The sequence below is a fragment of the Colobus angolensis genome, unplaced genomic scaffold (genome assembly GCF_000951035.1).
Source record: "Colobus angolensis palliatus isolate OR3802 unplaced genomic scaffold, Cang.pa_1.0 Scaffold7, whole genome shotgun sequence".
Taxonomy (NCBI): domain Eukaryota; kingdom Metazoa; phylum Chordata; class Mammalia; order Primates; family Cercopithecidae; genus Colobus; species Colobus angolensis.
Window position 1 is genome coordinate 12,636,853 of NW_012120709.1, and position 20,169 is coordinate 12,657,021.

General features: G+C 38.9%; 1 long non-coding RNA gene across 1 annotated transcript; it reads left to right on the plus strand.

Moving 5' to 3' along the window:
• The first annotated feature begins 3,189 nt into the window (after nucleotides 1–3,189).
• Nucleotides 3,190–16,106, plus strand: LOC105500964. The gene is made up of 6 exons (XR_001000110.1): nucleotides 3,190–3,434; nucleotides 5,971–6,035; nucleotides 7,340–8,006; nucleotides 9,988–10,155; nucleotides 13,278–13,363; nucleotides 15,575–16,106. It is a non-coding gene; the product is annotated as an uncharacterized LOC105500964 (long non-coding RNA).
• Nucleotides 16,107–20,169: the final 4,063 nt, after the last annotated feature.

The window sequence follows — 20,169 nt, forward strand, 5'->3', positions numbered from 1 at the left end:
GACCCCACAGAGAGTCTCCACTGAGGCACTGCCCAGTGAAACTGTGGTAAGGGGCCACCATCCTACAGGCCCTGGAATGGTAGATCCACTGGCAGCTTGCTCCTTGAATCTGGAAAAGCTGCTGGCAGTGAACTCCAGCCTGTGAGGGCACTTGCAGAGGCTGTACCCTGCAAGTCCACAGAGTTAGAGCTGCCCAAGGTCTTGCGAGCTCACCGCTTGTAGCAGTGTACTCTGGGTGTGGGACATGGAGTCAAAGTAGATTGTTTTGGAGCTTTTGGATTTAATGACTTCCCTCCTGGGGTTCAGACATGTGTGGGACCTGTGTTCCCATTCTTTTGGCCAATTTCTCCCTTTTGGAACAGGAATCTTTATCCAATGCCTGTATCCCAGTTGCATCTTGGGAGTAGATAACTCATTTTGATTTGTTAGCCTGTTAGGTGAAAGGGATTCATCTCTGGTTGAGACTTTGGACTTTTTACTTGGAACTTAGGATTTTTGAATTAATGCTAAAATGGGTTAAGACCTTTGGGAAAGTATGATTGTATTTTGAACTGTTAGAAGGACATGAGATTTGGGGGGACCAAGGATGAAATGATATGGTTTGGATATCTATTCTGTCCAAATATGTTGAAATGTAACCCTCAATGTTGGGGGGTCCTGGTGGGAGGTGTTTGGTTCATGGGGACAGATCCCTCATGGCTTGGTGCTGTCCTCATGATAGTGAGTGAGTTCTCATGTTGTTTAAAAGTGTGTGGCATGTCTCTCTCCCTCTTCCTCATGCTTTCGCCATGTGACAGGCCCACTCCTACTTCACTTTGTGTCATGAGTAAAAGTTCACTGAGACCTCCTCAGAAAGCAGATGCCAACATCATGCTTGTAGAGCCTGCAATGAAATCTCTTTTCTTTATAAATTACTTGGTCTCAGGTATTCCTGAGACCCAAGAATGGCCCAACACAGTAAGTTTCAAGGTTTAAGACTATAAGGGGTCAGTTTCTATGTTTATTTAAAACACACACACACACACACACACACACACACACACATAACTGCCAGTTTTATGGAGAAGTTGGGCTGGTTTTAATTTCACAGTACCACACTGACTTAGCAGTATGTTTCCTGTCTAACACTGGATTTTACAAGGAAGTGCACAGATGGGCCTAGGAAAAGGTTAAGAAGTTTGCCTGAATTTTGGTTAAGTAAAATATCTTCTTTAGTAAAAATTTCAACAATTATGAATTCAATTTTAGGCATGCTGAATTTGATTTGTAGAAGGAACAGCTAAGTGAAAGGTCTATGAGGCTGTTAGATAAAGGGTATGTAATAAACCACTAGCTGCTGAAACAATCCTCCCATATCTCAACATTTTAATTCAGTAAAAGTTAATTTCTTGCTCATGCAAAGAACAATGCAGTTGTGTTTGGTTGGCAAGTAGCCTTCCCCAGGGTCATTTAGGGACACTGCTCCACAATCTTAATGGCCTCACCATTCTCAAGGGTCCATCTCCTCCCCTAGATCTTCTGCACAGACTGGTAGATGGGGAGAAAGTACGAATGATCACTTGGAAGGTGTTTTATGTGCTAATCCTAGAGATGGCTTGTTTTTATCACCACCATATTCCATTGACAGAAGCTACTCACACGGCCATACAAAACTCTAAGGAAGGTTGGGAAACATGTAGTCTAGCAGTGTACTCAAAAGTTAGAAAAAAGTGAATTTGGATGAATTCATAGTAATATCTGTCACATAGGAGTTGATGGTTCAGAAATGAGAGTTAAGTGTTAAAGGGCCTATCATTAAAATATAATGGGTAATTGAGGCTATAGACTGGATGAGAATTCACAGGGAGTAGATATAGATAGAGTTAAAAGCAAAAGAAGCAAAAGAGAATGGAAACCTGAGGAATATTCAGTTTTTTTCATCTGTAACGATTTAAGTGACAGATGAATGAGCATGAGAAATAGCAACCAAAGGGTTTTAACATATTAAAATCATAGCTAATATTTATGATTGCTGACTATGTATATGGTACTATCTAGTGTTAATAGGGACTCTTTTACATAATCCTTATTGCAATCTGATTGTGCAAAACCTTTTCAGATTCCCATATTTTCAGACAGATGAATGAGCATGAGAAATAGCAACCAAAGGGTTTTAACATATTAAAATCATAGCTAATATTTATGATTGCTGACTATGTATATGGTACTATCTAGTGTTAACAGGGACTCTTTTACATAATCCTTATTGCAATCTGATTGTGCAAAACCTTTTCAGATTCCCATATTTTTCAGGAAGTAACAAAATTGGACGATTAAGTACCTGCCTGGGTCACACAATTAGTAAGTAGAAGATCTTGGATTTAAACCTTGTCTGTCTGACTCCAGAGTTCAATCTCCTCATCACTGTGCCACCATCATCTCTTCACTTTCACCCAAGGAAGGTGGGGAAACATGAACACCAAGGGAGGGGTTCCAAGAATTAGGAAATGGTAAACAAATGCTCCAGAGGGTTTCCATAAGAAGTGAATAGTGCCCGCTGGAAGGTCATTCTTCCACATTTTCTTTTCTTCCCCCCCCCTTTTTTTTTTTTTAGTAAATGCTCATTGAGCATGGGTTTTGTGGCAGTCCCAGTTGGGACAAAGCATGGGCAGAATTTCTTCCCTTATGAAGCTTACAGATCAGTGAACACACTCAGATGGTGGCAGTGGGAGCCAGATTGCAGAGGATCTACTGAAACAAAAAAGAGACCATGGAGAGAGTGTGAATCAGGCATTTGACACTTCTCTCCTCTGAGTTGGGTTCTGGAGAGACAGACACAATACTCCATGGTCCTTCTGTGCTTTAAATATAGCCTTATGATTTGAGGCTTCCCTTTCTGTCCCTATTAAAACTTCCTGTAGGTAGAAGAATTGATAAACTCAGTCTCAGTAGGATGTTAATGACTGATGAAGCTTAAAATACTAGTTTCCTAGGGGTATGTGAATTGCGGGAAACACAGGAAGTCACAGCTTAAATGAATAAATCTCTTTTGATTTTTAGATACCATTGAACAGATGGAGATGAAATTTTATGAGGGTCAGAGTTGCCTTTTTGTTGACCATGAAATTACATCACAAGAGCAGCTGCTAAGACTCCCTGCTGTCCACAGAGCCTGTATTTAAGAAAGACCATTCAAGATAAGACTGAGCTGTGGAATTATAAAACCTTTGGAAAATCTTTCATGTGAGAACAACATGGGGGCAAGCCTTTCACCAAAATAGCTCAAAAATTTGTGTCGCGCAGTTACAGTAAATACCCAAGAGCTTGACACATAAAACACAACAGCCTCCTGGAGACAGAGAGAGGAGAAAGATAAAGGCTGTGGCTTTAGAAGAAAAGGAATAAATTAAGAGGCTTGTTTGCTGTTCAGGCTGGCCCCCAAGGATGACATTTTGGTAGGTTTGGCATGTTCCTGAGACTGTTCTTAACTTTGTTGGTCCTCTAAAATGTACGAAATTGATGCAACAGGTCTGAGGAAGTGGATGAGGTGTGAGAAATCATGGTATTCCTATTCATAAGGGACTACTTTACAACCAGACACAATTATTTTACAGATAACTCTGGTTGGCAAGAGGACCTGAATATTAATATCATTTGGTCAATACATTCTCTCCCTGGTTGAGTATTTTTTTTATGGGAAGCTGCATAATATAAAATGCCTTTCAAGATTCTGCATGTAGCATGAAAGAGTCAGTGAATTCTGGCTCTGCCAACTACTTGGCTCTGGGACCTGGGGTATATTACTTACGTTCCATAAGTCTCAGCCTTTTCATATATACAATGGATTTAGAAAGACTACGGTGAAAGAAGAAAGTGAATTTAGGTATGTAAAATACTCACCATGTGATGGGCAGCTAGCTAGATATTTCACAAATCTATAATCTGGAAACATGAGAGACAGGACTAGCTGGATTTCCTAGGCCAACTAAGAATTCCTAAGCCTAGCTGGGAAGGTGACTGCATCCACCTTTAAACACGGGACTTGCAACTTAGCTCACACCGGACCAGTCAGATAGTAAAGAGAGCTCACTAAAACACTAATTAGGCTAAAACAGGAGGTAAAGAAATAGCCAATCATCTATCACCTGAGAGCACAGGAGGAGGGACAGTGATCGGGATACAAACCCAGGCATTTGAGCCAGCAATGGCTACCCTCTTTGGGTCCCCTCCCTTTGTATGGGAGCTCTGTTTTCACTCTATTAAATATTGCAACTGCATTCTCTTCTGCTCCGTGTTTGTTACGGCTCAAGCTGAGCTTTCGCTTGCTGTCCACCACTGCTGTTTGCCACCATCGCAGACCCGCTGCTGACTTCCATCCCTCCGGATCCGGCAGGGTGTTCCCTGTGCTCCTGATCCAGCAAGGTGCCCATAGCCGCTCCCGATGGGACTAAAGGCTTGCCATTGTTCCCGCATGACTAAATGCTCGGGTTCATCCTAATTGAGCTGAGCACTAGTCACCGGGTTCCATGGTTCTCTTCCATGAGTGAAGGCTTCTAATAGAGCTGTAACACTCACTACATCACTCAAGATTCCATTCCAGGTCAGAGAACATGAGGCTCGCCACCATCTTGGAAGCGGCCGGCCTCCATTTTGGAAGTGGCCTGCCACCATCTTGGGAGCTCTGGGAGCAAGGATCCCCCAGTAACAAACAGACCCAAAAGAATTAGGTGGACAATCTTCCAGGCAAGTGCTCTTAACCAACAAAATCACACCTTCCAAGGGAGGCTGATTGTCTTGTCTGTTGATTGGTTCTCCATCTCTAAGATGTGAAAGCCACACTGACCTGTTTCTGCTTATTGACTTCCTTCTTTCTAGATCTGTGATGACCAGAACACATTCTTTTTTTTTTTTTTTTTTGAGCCAGAGTCTTGCTTTGTTGCTCAGGCTGGAGTGCTGGAGTGGAGTGCAGTGGCCCAATCTTGGCTCACTGCAACCTCTTCTTTCCCGGTTCAAGTGATTCTCCTGCCTCAGCCTCCCGAGTAGCTGGGACTACAGGCCCATGCCACCATGCCCAGCTAACTTTTGTATTTTTAGTAGAGACAGGGTTTCACCATGTTGGCCAGGATGGTCTCGATCTCCTGACGTCGTGATCCACCCTCCTCGGCCTCCCAAAGTGCTGGGATTACAGGTGTGAGCCACCGCGCCCAGCCCAGAACACATTCTTAAATGGGATAGATTAGACTGCCTACTTGTTACATGCCAGTTCTAAGCATGCAACAGAGCCACATTGATTGGCCTTGAGTGACTCCAAACTATTGATAAATGCATTCTCAGAACATCTTAAGCACAATTCTTCATGTAGTTGATTAAGTGTGCCATTGTGTGCTCAGTCTTGCTATTTTCACATTCAATGGGTGGCCTTATTATTCTTTATAGTGTTTTATGTATTGACTATGGAACTTAGTATATGTTTCTGAAAAATTTAATTTTTGCTTAAAAGGCTGCAATAAGGTTCAGTTGCAGATAGCAGAGATAGTTCCAGCTAGTCTGAGCAGAAAGGGACTTAATATAAGGAGTTATTTGGCTACAACATTGTTCAAAGTGCTGGAAAAGCAACCCTTAGGCTGGGCCTCTAGAAATGACTATAGAGTAAGAGTTACACTGCAGAACTTGCCCACTGAGAGAGCTGTCATCTCTGTCACAATTGAAAAGTCAGGGAGTCAGGAAGTTTCTATTTAAACTGCTGGCCTCAGGTTCATACCACCTTGACTATGACCCAGAAAGTCGTTGTCAAAGTTGTTGGCTCCAACCCATGTGTCTGCTACAATCTGCACCTGTATCAGATGCTTTTTGTACTACTTCTGTTTGCATTTAACCATTTCCAAAACAAATTATTGTGATTGTATCTAACTGGTCTAATCCAAGTCACAATCATAACCATGTATGTAAGGGAGTCTGGGAAATCTTATTTTTAGTTTTTCAACCTTGTAGGATACTATAAGAAGATTGGGATAGATACTGAGTGAGCCTGAGAAAATCAACTGGATACACCCCAGGCAAGTACTTGTACTAAGTGATAATTCAGATACTACAGAGAATTCAAAGATAAAGTAAGCCAGATTTTGTCAAGAGGACCTGTCTATAATCTAATGAGGGAGAAGAGACAAATCCAGTGTTTTCATATGGGATTGCTTCCTAATGAGTCTGAGCCAAATGTCCTTCCTAGGTAGTCATAAAACATATTTATCCTATCATGGCTTTTAAAACACAGTATTGTAATTGTTGGTTATTTTACCCTGCACTCAGTGGACTATTAGCTATTGAAGGCGGGTACCATATGAATCTTGTTAACTGTTAAATAACCAGTGTTTAATCCAGTGCCAATCAATATTTGTTGAATGACTGGATACATGAAAACAAGCAGGAGTCAAAATTACAGACTCTAAGGATGTAGGTGTTCATTTATTATAGAATAGAATGTTTTCTTCTTGCCCATCTTATCTCTAAACTAAATTAGAAGACTCTAAACAATAAATTGAACACTATGTTAAGAGAATGTGTTTCCTCAAGACAGCCCACCAGTCCTGCACTCTCCCTAAATGACAACTACATATTAGTGGCTGGAAAAAGTGACTACATTTTCTTTTACTAGGAAAGAGGAAAGAGGAAGTTTCCTTTTGCTGGCAAAGAGGAAACTATTGTGTCACATAAATGAAGCATATTACTAGTTGCTATAAAAATTAGATTTATAGTCAAGGTTGCCCATTCTGAGTTACTTCTTGGGATAGGCAATACAAGATGTTATGGGATCTGAGATGTATATAAATAATATTTAAAAACCCACTCGCTACTGCTGCTGCTATTAAAATTAATATTTAGAGTATATAATAAGCATGAATTAGAAGGCTTAATACTTTATGGTCTCATGTAATTTAATTTAAAACTAAATGGCTTATGAAGTCAGGTGCCATTTTAACCCATTTTCTAGTTGATGACTCTTTGAGTGTTGAAGAGTTTTACTGGTCCAATGTTATGGGATTAGTGTTATAACAAGTGGATTCCCAAAGCTAGGCCTATCCAATCCCAAAGTCTATGTTTTTAACTGCTATTGTATGTGAGTTTCACCAGTAGTTTTTCTTATTCTGTAAGAAAACTCTTCTTATCACAAATATGAACAGTGTGTAGTGATGTCCAGTTTACATTATGCTTTCTACATGGCAACTCTTTGTGATACAGTAACCATGCAAAGGTTTCTATCTCTATGTTAAAAATTCTAAAATAGAAACTTAGAATGCATAGAGCCAAACCTTCAGTGGAGGCATTCAGACACTAAATGCTGATCTTGTGTCTTTGCTTCAAGCTCCCTCCCACCACATGAACTAAAGACCTGCAGGCTGTAACCTTTTCCAAAGGGCTGCCTGGGCCTCTGTGTCCATCAGAGCTGATGAGCTGATCCTCATTCACCATAAGTACAACTATCATGGCTCATGGAGCTCTGGAGAGAGTAGCACATATATTGAACTCCAGTTTTAAAAAATCTAATACTTTTCTAAAATGATTTGCTATCTATTTCATCCAGAGAAGATTCATTACATATCCTTTCTAGCATAAAATATCATTACTTTTAAAGAAAAATCCAATTGAAATTCCTCTAACTACAATGGAAGTCCCCTTTTCTTACTCATTTCTCACTAAAATATGGAACAACCAGTCACTCCCATTAAATCTAATCTTCCTGTATGCTCTTGAAGATAACTACCAGTTAAACAGAGCTATCTATGGGAATGGGTTTTGAAAGAAAAATTGCATTGTTTCAGTACTTTGGAGGATGGCGGATGTTTGTCTTTCCTCAAGAGATGTATGATGGACTGTTTTTGTTAAACTAACTTGGCTTCAAGAATTCGAGACTAACTCAGATTTTCTCGAACAGTGGGGGATTTAATGTAGCAATATGCAGGCATGGGACGTTGGAAAGAGCCAGATTACCAAAGGAAGAGTAGTAGCTGAAGTGGGATTCCAGGACCAGGGTGGGTTAAGTTAGCTCTGAAGCTTGGGATATAAGGCTTTTCACTCTAGCGTTCTAACTTAATGTTGCTCTACATGTGGCTCGGCTTTCTCATAATGTTAGATTGTATTTTGTGATTTGCCTTATTTTCTTTGTATTTATTGACTTTAATCCTCAGGAGAGACAATATGAATTTATTTAAGACAGATTGTATCCTAGCTCTGGGTCAGATACTCAGCCTTTATCCAATAAGATTCCCCTCCTCTAGTGATCTGGACCTGCTGGGTAATGGCATCACATGTGCAAATCGTGGCTGTTTCTTTAGCAGAGGCTATGGGCAGAGTCATTTCAACTAGAAGGGGCTGCAGGCATTTCAGGCAATGTGCTAAAACAAAGGCAGTTTCTGCAAAAGAGCACATTCTATTTATTCTACCTTCTGGATGTGGCATGAGTCCATCTGTCTCTCTCTGTCCCTACTGTAGCTGCTCCAATTCAGGTCACCATACCTCATGTCTTGACTATAGCAATAGCTTTCATATATATATCTCCCTACCTTCTGTGGTGTCCAATTCAAACCATTTTCAATTCTACAGTCAAAGAGAAAACATAAATTAGTCTGATTTCTTCTCTGATGAAAAGTTCCAGTGATTTAGGAGAAACCACACATTCTCTAACATAATGTATGAGACCCATGCTGACTTCTAACTACATCTCCATCCTCATTTCTAAGCCCTACTTCTACTCTATGGTTTAGTCCATTACCTGTAGACCTTCTACTCTGTTACCTTGGCTTATGAAACACTTCCCTACTTTTTATGGCTAACATTCATTCATGTTTAGGTCCTACCTAATGCAATGCCAACCTTCCAGTCTAGATTAGAAGTCCCTCTTAGATATACTTCCTGAAATTGTCATAGAGTTGAATTTCAGTGACCTATTTCATGTATTCTGGTGAAAACTCAAAGTGCGTGAGTGCAGGGGCTATCTGTCATTACTGGCTGTCCAGCGCCTACTATATGATGAGTGCTTTGTCAATATATGTTAAATCAACAAAAGAAGGAAATCGTTTTTCATAATAGTGATTAAAATCCATATAGTTACAACACCAGGAGTGAACCCCAATGTAAACTATGGACTTTGGGTGATAACGTGTCGATGTTGGTTCATTAGTTGCAAAAAATGTACCACTCTGGTAAGGGATGTTGATAATGGGGGAGGCTATACATGTGTCAGGGTAGGGGGTATATGGGAAATCTCTGAACTTTCCTCTTAATTTTTCTGTAAACCTACTGTAAAAAATAAAATCTATTTCTAAAAATCCCTGTTGTGTGTTGTCTCTTTTCACATTATACCACCCCTCTCCCACACTGGTTTCTGCCATTATGTGTGACCAGCATCATATACTTCTTCATGACACTAATGACGGTTCTAACCTCACATTTATTTTTGCAATTATGTCTGTTTATGGTTATTACAGTCCTAATCTTAGGAAAGCACCTAATAAGAGAGGAAAAATAGTTATTTCATGAGTAAATAATTCATCAAATTAGTGTAATATTGTCAGATAAAACATACCATAAGAACATGGTGAATAAGGTGGTGAGAACATCAAAGGTCTTCAGAAATTTGTTACCCGGTATAGTAAAAAGGATTAGTAATAAACTATGACATCAAGGAATTGAATCTCTGTTACACAATAAGCTAGCCATGTGACATACATATTACCTTATTTATCTGAATTTCACGTTCTACAATGGTAAAATGTGGATAATAATTTTTTTCCCTTTCTGAAAATTAAATGAGGTGAAACAGGTGAATATCTCTGTAAGCTGCCATATAGGGACAGATATAGTGGCAAAGTTCAATCTTCTTCAAGGTAAATTATAAGCAAACATAGACGTAGAGCATAATTTTCTTCACATCCAAAGTTTGCCCTATAAAAAGATAGTCAAAACTGATAAAATGTTTGAAATTTTGATATTTTTTCATTTTGTTTCTAACAGGAATCGTTTTCATGCCACATTAGGGTTGCCAGATTAGTCATTAAATAGACAATATACAATTCATTGAACTTTCTGTTAGCTCATTTGAGAGACGATGAAGTTAGAATGCTTAATATACGGTCCTTTGTGATTAAGGCAGATAAAAGGGTTCTGGAAAATTCCCAAGAGGTTAAATGTTAGTGGAAAGATCTGCCTCCCTTGGCCCTAAGAAAACATGATGGTTTCTGTAGAACTAGAAATGAAGGATTTGAAAGTAACTTAAAATTAATCCACCTTTAACTTGAAGAGCACAAAGCACATTACAATCAAACAGGCGTTTTACATTATTCATATGATTTAATTTTCACCAGTCCTTTGAGGGAGCTACTATTATTCCAATATTACAAGGAAAGGTAGTTGAGAGAGGAAGTAAATTTACCTGAGGCCACTTACTCTTTGGTGTCTAGGGTTCAGCCCACCTAAGGCAACTGGCATGTTAGGAGTATCTCTGTGTACCTTCTCTGTGCTGGCTAATGTGAGAGTTAGAAAAGGAACACAGCTTTTGAAGTATTAGAAAACTTTTGAAGTCAAATCTTACAATTTTCATGTTGCAGAAGGAGAAAACGAAATTCGAGAAATTGTGTCTCTTGATTCAAGTTACACGAGGAAGGGCAGAATATGTACCTGTCTTGTCTAGAACAGCACACAGCAGGGACTCAATGTCTTAACTGATTGATCCAGTTTTGTGTTCCTCTTATTGAAAAGAAAAGGAGAGAGATTTGGGAGAAGGATCTGATGCTACTCTTAAAGGAAGAATTCAGGGTCCCTGGCTCCTAGGTTCTCTGGGAGTATAGGACTTTCTCTATCAGATTCCCACTTATCCGGTCTAATGTTAGACTTTTGACACTAGGTGCACACCTAGGCTTTGTGAGTGTTCCTTGGAAAATACTGTGCAGTTATGGGGCTCAGTGATGATTTTCACATTAATTAACTATTGAACTTTCAAGCTTCTGAGACGATGGCAAGTAATTGTAAGGCAGGCAAATAGCATTTTGAAGGTGTCATGAAATGTACCTTTATCAGTGTTCATAAGACTAGTTAATGACAGTAAAATTATGTCCCGGTGTTATATAAACATGTGAATCCATTTCAGCACTCGCTTTTTCCATTCAAGGAAATCTTGAATTATTTTTCTTCACGGGAAGAGAAGTGAGTTTCAGATTTGGTTCTGTTTTTGCAACTGCTGTCTGTCCTTGAGTAAGACATGCATGGAAGGGGTTAGGTGGTGAAGCAGGTAGACTGAAGAGGAAGTGCTCAGGCTCTGAAGTCAGATCTCAGTTCAAACCTCCTGAGCAGTTTATTTGTCTACAGGAGATCCTAGTTCCTGCATTTCTAAAACATAAATAATTGTGATATACTCCTCATTGGTACAGAGGGTTAGATGATCTAATTCTAGTAAAGTCTCTTAGCACTTGGGAGGAACTGTGTATTGAGTTTTCAGTGAGGAAAGGCCAATACTCTGCAGAGGAAGACATATTGGCTGCCTGAGGCTTCAGTTCTCCAATGGCTTTCTTTCTCTAAACCAGAGAGGAACAGGCTGGGTCAACAATATTTTCCCAATTGCCCAGAAAGCATAAGTAATGAGTAGTTCTTCCTGTAGTGGCAGGAAAATCCATTCTCACCTTTGTACTTCTGAGGAGCTTGGGGATCCCCAGCCTTGAGTACCTCAAATCACACTGAAGCTTCCCGTGACCCACCTTTCCTGTCTGCCTAGTTGCGAGGGGCAGGATGAGAATAATTTATCTTTGTCTCCTTTCTCTCCTGCATCATTAATTTTTTCCTCTCTATTACACCATTCCTATCAGCATACGAATATGCTGCCATTTCCCCCACATTAATATAATGTTTCTTGATCTCATTTTTCAAGTAATACTATATTTATTTACTGCCTTCCAGAGCAAAACTCTTGACTTTGCTTATTATTTCCAATTCTTCCTTCTAGTCCTCACCCTTAACCCTCTATGAGAAAGCTCTTGATTGAGAACCTCTGCCTGGCTAAATCCAATAGAAAATTCTCAGTCTTTTTCTTATTTGAGCAATCAGGAACCTTTGGTTGAGCTGATCACTGCCTTCTCCTTGAAATGATTGATTTATTTGGCTTCAAGGACATTGTTATATTCTCTCTCCCTTCATGTTCCCCAGGGCAATATTTTTAGAACTCTTCTCTTTGTTATATAATCCAGTATTATGTTTTCAGTTGCTTCTATACATTGATGATTCTTAACCTATAGATTCATATATATGTGAATCTGACTGCCCAACGTCCCCACTTGGGTTGCAGGTAGGGATCTTGTCTCAAACCTCACATGCCCTCAATCTAAATCCTGAACTTCTTTCCCCAAATCTGGTCCCTATAATTTTTCCCAATATCATGGTAATAATGATAGCAAACATTTACATGGGGCTATGTGCCAAGTACTATTTTAATAATTTGTTTTGTGTATTCACTCACATAATCCTCAACACCATGTGAGGTTGAATATTATTATTACTTCTATTTTGCAATGCAGAGTGGAGGGAAATACTTACTTGCCTAGTGTCACAGTGGCAGAGTTGGACTGCAAAGCCTGACTGCCCGGTTCTGGTCTTTCTATTAGCATACTTCCAATTCCTGCAGCCAAGCATGTTGAAATAATCTATGACTTCTCTCTCTTACACCCACATCCAATCCAATAGCAAATCTTGTTGGTAATACTTTCATGATATATTCAGAATCTGACCACTTACCACTCACATTGTCACAATCCTCGTCCGAGCCATCCTCTAATGTTTCCTCTACCCACCTTGTGCCCATTGCGATCTGTCTTAGCACAGCAGCCAAAGGGAGGCAGGTCATGTTACACCTGCTGCTCATGGCTTCCCATCTCTCAGAGTTAAACACAGCATTCATACAATGACCTCCAAGGACTTAAATCCTCAGCTGTCTCTCCTATTACCTCTATAATCTCACCTTCTACGGATCTCCTTGCTTATTCCACCTGACTCACGCTGGACTCCTAGTGGTTCCCGGAAGATGTACATGCTTGCTCTTGTCTCAGGCCATTTGCACTTGCCTTTCCCTGGCATGTTTTTCTCTCAGATTTCCACATGCCTCGCCTCCTACTTCCTTCAGCTCTTTGGTTAAATGTCATCTTTTTAGTGAAGTTTTCTATTTAAAATTGTCATATCTTACCCTACTGAAGTTATTCCTTCTTCCTTGTTTTAAATTTATCATCCTCTGACTTGCTTTTGTTTATATTTATTATTCCCAGTAGAATATTAATTTCAGGGCAGAAGAGATTTTTGCTATTTTGGTCATGGCATTATCTCCAGTATTTATGTGACTGGAACATATTAGGTACTTAATAAATATTTATAGAGTTTGTAATAAATGTAAAAATATTTGTAACAAACAAATAAGTAAATGGTTTTTAGAGATAGAGAAATGAAATAATTAGGATTCCCAATACCGTAAGTCATGGCTCACCAACCTTTTTGGTACCAAGGATTGGTTTTGTGGAAGACAATTTTTCCACGAACAGGGATGGGGGATGGTTTGGGGATGATTTAAGTGTATTACATTTATTGTACTCTTTATTTCCATTATTATTACATTGCAATATGTAATGCTTGATGATATCTGTCACTGATATCTGCCATCTGGGGTGATGGGAGACAGTGACAGATCATCAAGCATTAGATTCTCATAAGGAGCGTGCAACCTAGATTCCTCATATATGTAGTTCACAATAGGGTTTGACTTCTATGAGAATCTAATGCTGCCAATGATCTGACAGGAGGTGAAACTCAGCAGCCTCTCACCTCCTGCTGTATAGCCCAGTTTCTAACAGGTCCCTAAGAGACTGGGGACCCTGTGCCATCAGTGATAGTTTAATTGGGAGCCAGATGGAATTTACATATCTTTTAGGGACACCTCCCCATTTAAAAATGAAGAATCTAAGGAAGAGAAGAAAAGTATTTACTCAAAGCCTTGCTGGTTAAACCTCATGCTTCATGGATGAAGTTGTTTAATCATTTAGAGACTACCTTTCCTGTCCCTTCCCACAAGTCAGCTTCTGAAGTTAACATTAGATATTGTTATGTAAAAACAAAACCAAAGAAGCCTGCAGACTTATAAACTTACAAACATTAAACATTCTAAGGTCCATTTGCTTAAAGATTTTTTCATATCTGTCATTGCGTTTTCTCTGTGTTTGGATTAAAAATAGCCAGCTCCCTGCTGATAGCAAGGCCATCAGTTTCACAGCAACATTCAGTTGAAAGCCCAATTAGTCCTAATCCCCAAAAAAGGCTGCTATTTAAGGTCATGTAGTATTTTATATCAAATGGTATGTTAAAATATATTCTTGAGGGAGATGAAGAGACAGCGCCTGAGGTTTATAGCCGTCAAGTCTTTCCTTCAAATAAATGAAATACAGGCTTCTCCCAGGTATGAGGCCTGACTTTCATTCTGTGTTCTGAATTCTACCACTTTCATTAGCTTTAGATACAGAATTTTAAATTCCAGAGAAAGAACACTGCTGAGCCCTTATTAATCATAGTGCAAATTTTTGGGTGCTCATTTAGGTTTTCAGATTTATTTTATAAAACTAGAGTTTTATGGGTTAAAGTTTCCTCAAGTTTGTTGGGCTATATCCTGATGCCATATCAAGAACCATCTTCCTTTGATATTTACTTTTATGCGAATCTCAAGAGATTTGCAAACCTTGATTTATATGTGTGTGTGTTTATGTGGTGTCATATTCTGGGTAATAAGCTGGTTCTGGTTCATATTTCTTTCATATAAAGTGCCACAGAATAACATCTTAGTTATATCACCCTAAATTGGACTTTTTTGACAGTTGTTCATTCCTTAAGCTTGATGATTAAGCTAATACTTATTACATATATTTTCTGTTATTAGTTTTTCTTTTTAGGACTTTTAGGCACACACCTCACTATGAGACAGTCAATGCTTAACTTTTCTGAAAGTTGCAACTGAGGTTGTAAATGATTATGTGCTGAAGGAGTTGGTTTTGAGTCTGCTACCTATTTTTCATGGGGTCTGTCCTTTTTATTTTTTTCCCAAAGGTCTCTACTGGAATATTCAGTGCAAAAATTACAGGAAGATTTAGAAGAAAATAACGGTATAGAAAAAACATCAGTGGATCTGTGTTCTTATTCTCATCGATGCTTCCCAAAGTTATATTTAAATGGAACCAATCTCCTTACCAGTTGTTGAGTTAGGACCCATGATAGATTATATGCTGAATTATTTCCTCCAAATTCTTTTCAGCAGTCGAGTGAAGTAGTTATTTCTCTTTTTGAGAATAGGTAGGCAACAGAGCCTGAGAGTAGTTAGCCACTCTAAGCTACATATCCAGTAAGTAACAGAGCCAAGACCTCAGATATAATTCAGGTTTTGCTCTAAATGCTAAGGTCTTCTGTTACATTGCTCTGCCTCTTTCCATTGACCTCTCAGTTTTCTTTTCAGATCCAACGGATATTTAAAAAACCATATTAATATAGTGAACTAATATTACACTTTGCTTCCTTTCTTTGGCTCCAGGTATCCATGCTTTCACAGCCGAAATAGTGGGATGGCCCTTTGAAGCAGAGAGACACCTTTCTCCCTGGGTGCTACCTGAGCACGTCTTATAAAACCATTTGTTTTATTATGACATTTAGCAGATTGTGTTATTTTTACCCACATGCCAAATGCTGTACTTCAACATGAGCTTTTCAAGAGGTAAAGAATAGTGAATTATTCCTATTTGTAACACAGATATGAGACACCGGGGCACCTATATGCAAACTAAATTGATAGCTATGAGGTCATAGTGTTGAACTGTTGTCGCGAATACTTTTCTCATAGACACCCTGAGAAGTGATAGTGAGTTCATGCTAAAGTTACAGTGTAACTTTCTCCGCAGAGTTGAACTTATCTCATATTTAACATTCTGTGAATTCCACATCCAGAAGAGTTCAAGGTTATCAATGTGGTATTTTCTCAAAATAGAACCACTCTGTTCTCCAAGGATTTAAAATATAGAAGCCCAGGAAATATTCTGTTGTTATTTTTAAAAAATGTCCACTAACACGTGAGAAAGTTGTTTGGAATTATAATATTGAATGTGGGCGAGACATATTCATGACCTTCTTAATCCGAAATCAAAACTGTTTTCCCAAAAGGTTAACTGCTTTGTTTAGAATTACATAAGTTCTATCCACATGATCCTCATTTTTATTCTTGTTTCTTCTGGAAAATTTATTGGGTTATTATGCCTTTGAAAGTCATAGTGGTTTTTCTGGGAGAACTATGTAAACACTGCATAATGATTTCTGTTGGAATTCCCTGCTTTTATTTCTTCACAGCTGCAGCAGAGCCATCAGCAAACAACTCTTGATTTTAGTTGGTCAGATTCAAGTCAATGAAAAAATGACATTTCTGTGTGTCTACTTCGGGCTAACCATTATGGTAGGCACAAGAGAGATCACAGGGATGAATTAGTCCTAGCCCCCTGGGAATTATCCTCTCACCCTCTCCCCGCCCTAGTTATCTTGGTCCCTTTCACGTTATCAGAACATATATCATAGCAGGTTCTGTTTCAGGCAAAGTTTCACTTCTTTATATGTTTGTTACTTCTGTTCATTTGAAATCTGCCACTAACCCTCATTATGACCTGGGACATGTTTGTGGCCCCTCCACAAGCTGGCAGAATAAAAATTGACCAAATATATGATGCTGTCACACAGATGGATCCTGTTCTTTGGTGATTACATTGAAATCTTTACTGTAAAAATTGTGTTGTCAAAAGTGAAAGTAGATGATACTGAGTAATTCACTAGTGCCCTAAAGTACTCTACAACTTTTCAAACAAAATTGAATATTCTTTTCAACATTCTCTCTGTAAAAAAAAATAAAAATAAAAATAAAATGCATATTAGTGACCCTATATCCAATAGCCAGTTCGAACTTTGTTTTTCTCATGTCGTACATCTCTCTTTTAACTTCTCTGAAGTCATCAATCTATTGGCCATTCACCTTGTGACACAGTGGCAGAAGATATAGGAAAATCATCAACTAGCCACTTTACTATCTGAGGTTTGTTAGTCTCAATTGTAAAAAAGGATCAAATGATCTGGTGTCCTTTTCCATTCAAAGACTCTTGAGGTCAAAAGAATTGAATAGAATCACACTGGAGAAAAACCCTATGACTGTAATAAATGTGGCTAAGCCTTTAGTTTCCCCAGTTCTTTTTGAAAACATGGAAGAGCTCACGTGGAAGAAAAGCCTTATGAATATAAGAAGCATGGTGAGGCCTTTAGTTGTTCCATTTTCACTTGATGGCATACTTCTTCTGGAGGAAGACTCTATGAATGTATGGAATGTGGGAATGTTTTCATTTCTCATATATATGCAAAGACACATGGTAACAGACACTGAAGAAAATTTTATAAATACAAGAATGCATACTGGATTAAAGCACTAGTAGTGTAGAAAATACAGAAAAGTGGTGTGAACCCAGGAGGCGGAGCTTGCAGTGAGCTAAGATCGCACCACTGCACTCCAGCCTGGGCGACAGAGTGAGGCTCTGTCTCAAAAAAAAGTACAGAGAAGTTATTGCTTTTAACAATTACTTTAAAAGTCATGTGAAACTTCTACTGGAAAGAAATCCTACACGTAATATGGAAAACCTGATGCAAAATAATTATTGTATAATGCTTGTGAAAATTCACAACATAAATAAAATATTACATGACATGACATAAATATATGGTGTTTTGTCCGTGACTCACTTTTAAAAAAAAATTCATTTTTAACTTTTATGGGTATATAGTAGTTATATATATTTATGGGGTACATGAGATATTTTGATACAGGCATGCAATGCATAATCATTGCACCATGGAAAATGGAACATTTATCCTTTATATTGCAAATAATGCAATTGTAATTTTTAGTTATTTTAAAATGTACAATTAAATTATTTTGATTATCATTACCCTGTTGAGCTCTCAAGTAATAGGTCTTATTCATTCTTTCTATTTTTTGTTGTACCCATTTACCATTCTTACCTCCCTCACTATAGCCCCACTACCCTTCCCATCCTCTGGTAACCATCCTTTTACTCTCTGTCTCCATGAGTTCCATTGTTTTGATCTCTAGGTCCCCAAAATAAGTGAGAACATGCAGTGTTTTCTTTCTGTGCCTTACTTATTTTACTGAACACAATGACCTCCATTTCCATCCATGTTGTTGCAAGTGACAGGCTCTCATTCTTTTTATGGCTGAATAGTACTACATTTTCCTTACTGTTCATCTGTTGATGGACACTTAGGTTGCTTCTAAATCTTGTCTACTGTGAACAATGCTGCAACAAACATGGGTGTGCACAGATATTTCTTCAATATACTGATATCCTTTCTTTTGGGCATATACCCAGCAGTGGGATTGCTGGATCATATGGTAGCTCAATTTTTAGTTTTTTGAGGATCCTTCAAACTGTTCTCGATAGTGGTCATACTAATTTACATTCCCACCAACAGTGCGTGAGGGTTCCCTTTTCTCACATCCTCCACCATTTGTTATTGCCTTATTTTTGGATAAAAGCCATTTTCACTGGGGTGAGATGACATTTCATTGTAGTTTTGATTTGCATTTCTCTGATAATCAGTGGCATTCAGCACCTTTTCATCTGCCTTTTTGCCATGTGTTTGTCTTCTTTTGAGAAGTGTCTATTCAAATCTTTTGCCCATTTTTAAATTGGATTATTAGATTTTTTCCTATAGAGTTATTTGAGCTCCTTATATATTCTGGTTATTAATCCCTTGTCAGATGGGTAGTTTGCAAATATGCTGTCCCATTGATGTGGTTTCTCTGTGACCTCACCCAAATCTCATCTTGAATTGTAGCTCCCATAATTCCCACCTGTTGTGGGACGGAACCAGTGGGAATTGGACTGTGGACTTTTGAGTTAATGCTGAACTGAGTTAAGACTTTGGGGGGCTGGGCACAGTGGCTCATGCCTGTAATCCCAGCACTTTGGGAGGCCAAGGTGGGTGGATCACTTGAGATTAGGAGTTTGAGACCAGCCTGGCCAACATGGTGAAACCTCGTCTCTACTAAAAATACAAAAAATTAGCTGGGCATGGTGGTGCATGCCTGTAATCCCAGCTACTCAGGAGTCTGAAGCAGGAGAATCACTTGAACCCAGGAGGCAGAGGTTACAATGAGTCAAGATTGTGCCACTACACTCCAGTCTGGGCAGTAGAATGAGATTCTCTCTCACAAAAAAAAAAAAGAAGACTTTGGGGAAGGCATGATTGGTTTTGAAATGTGAGGACTTGAGATTTGGGAGAGGCCGGGGGTGGAATGATACGGTTTGGCCCTGTTCCCACCCAAATCTCATCTTGAATTGTAACTTCCATGATTCCCATGTGTTGTGGGAGGGACCTGGTGGGAGATAATTGAATCATGGGAGCAGTTTTCCCATAACGTTCTTGTGGTAATGAATAAGTGTCATGAGATCCTTTGGTATTATAAGGGAAAACCCCTTTTTCTTGGCTCTCATTCTGTCTTGTCTGCCACCTTGTAATACATGCCTTTCACCTTCCACCATGATACTGAAACCTCCCCAGCCACATGGAACTTTGAGTCCAGTAAACCTCTTTTTCTTTATAAATTACCCAATTTTGGGTATGTCTTTATCAACAGTGTGAAAATGGACTAACACAGCCTTTCTATGGATTATCTCTTAACTTTGTTGATTTTTCTTATGCTGTGAGGATTTTTTTCTTTTTTTCTTTTACTTTGAATTCTGGGATACATGTGTAGAACGTGCAGGTTTGCTACACAGGTATACATGTGCCATTGTGGTTTGCTGTACCTGTCAACACGTCATCTAGGTTTTAAGCCCTGCTTGCATTAGGTATTTGTCCTAATGCTCCACCTCCCCTTGCCCACTACTATCAATAGGCCACTGTGTGTGATAATCCCCTCCCTATGTCCAGGTGTTCTCATCTGGGAAGTTTGGGAAGTTTTTTGACATTATTTCTTTGAATAAGCTTTTCTCCCCTACTCTTTTTCTTCATTCTCCATAAGGCCAATAACTCTTATATTTGTCCTTTTCAGGCTATTTTCTAGATCTTATAGCCATGCTT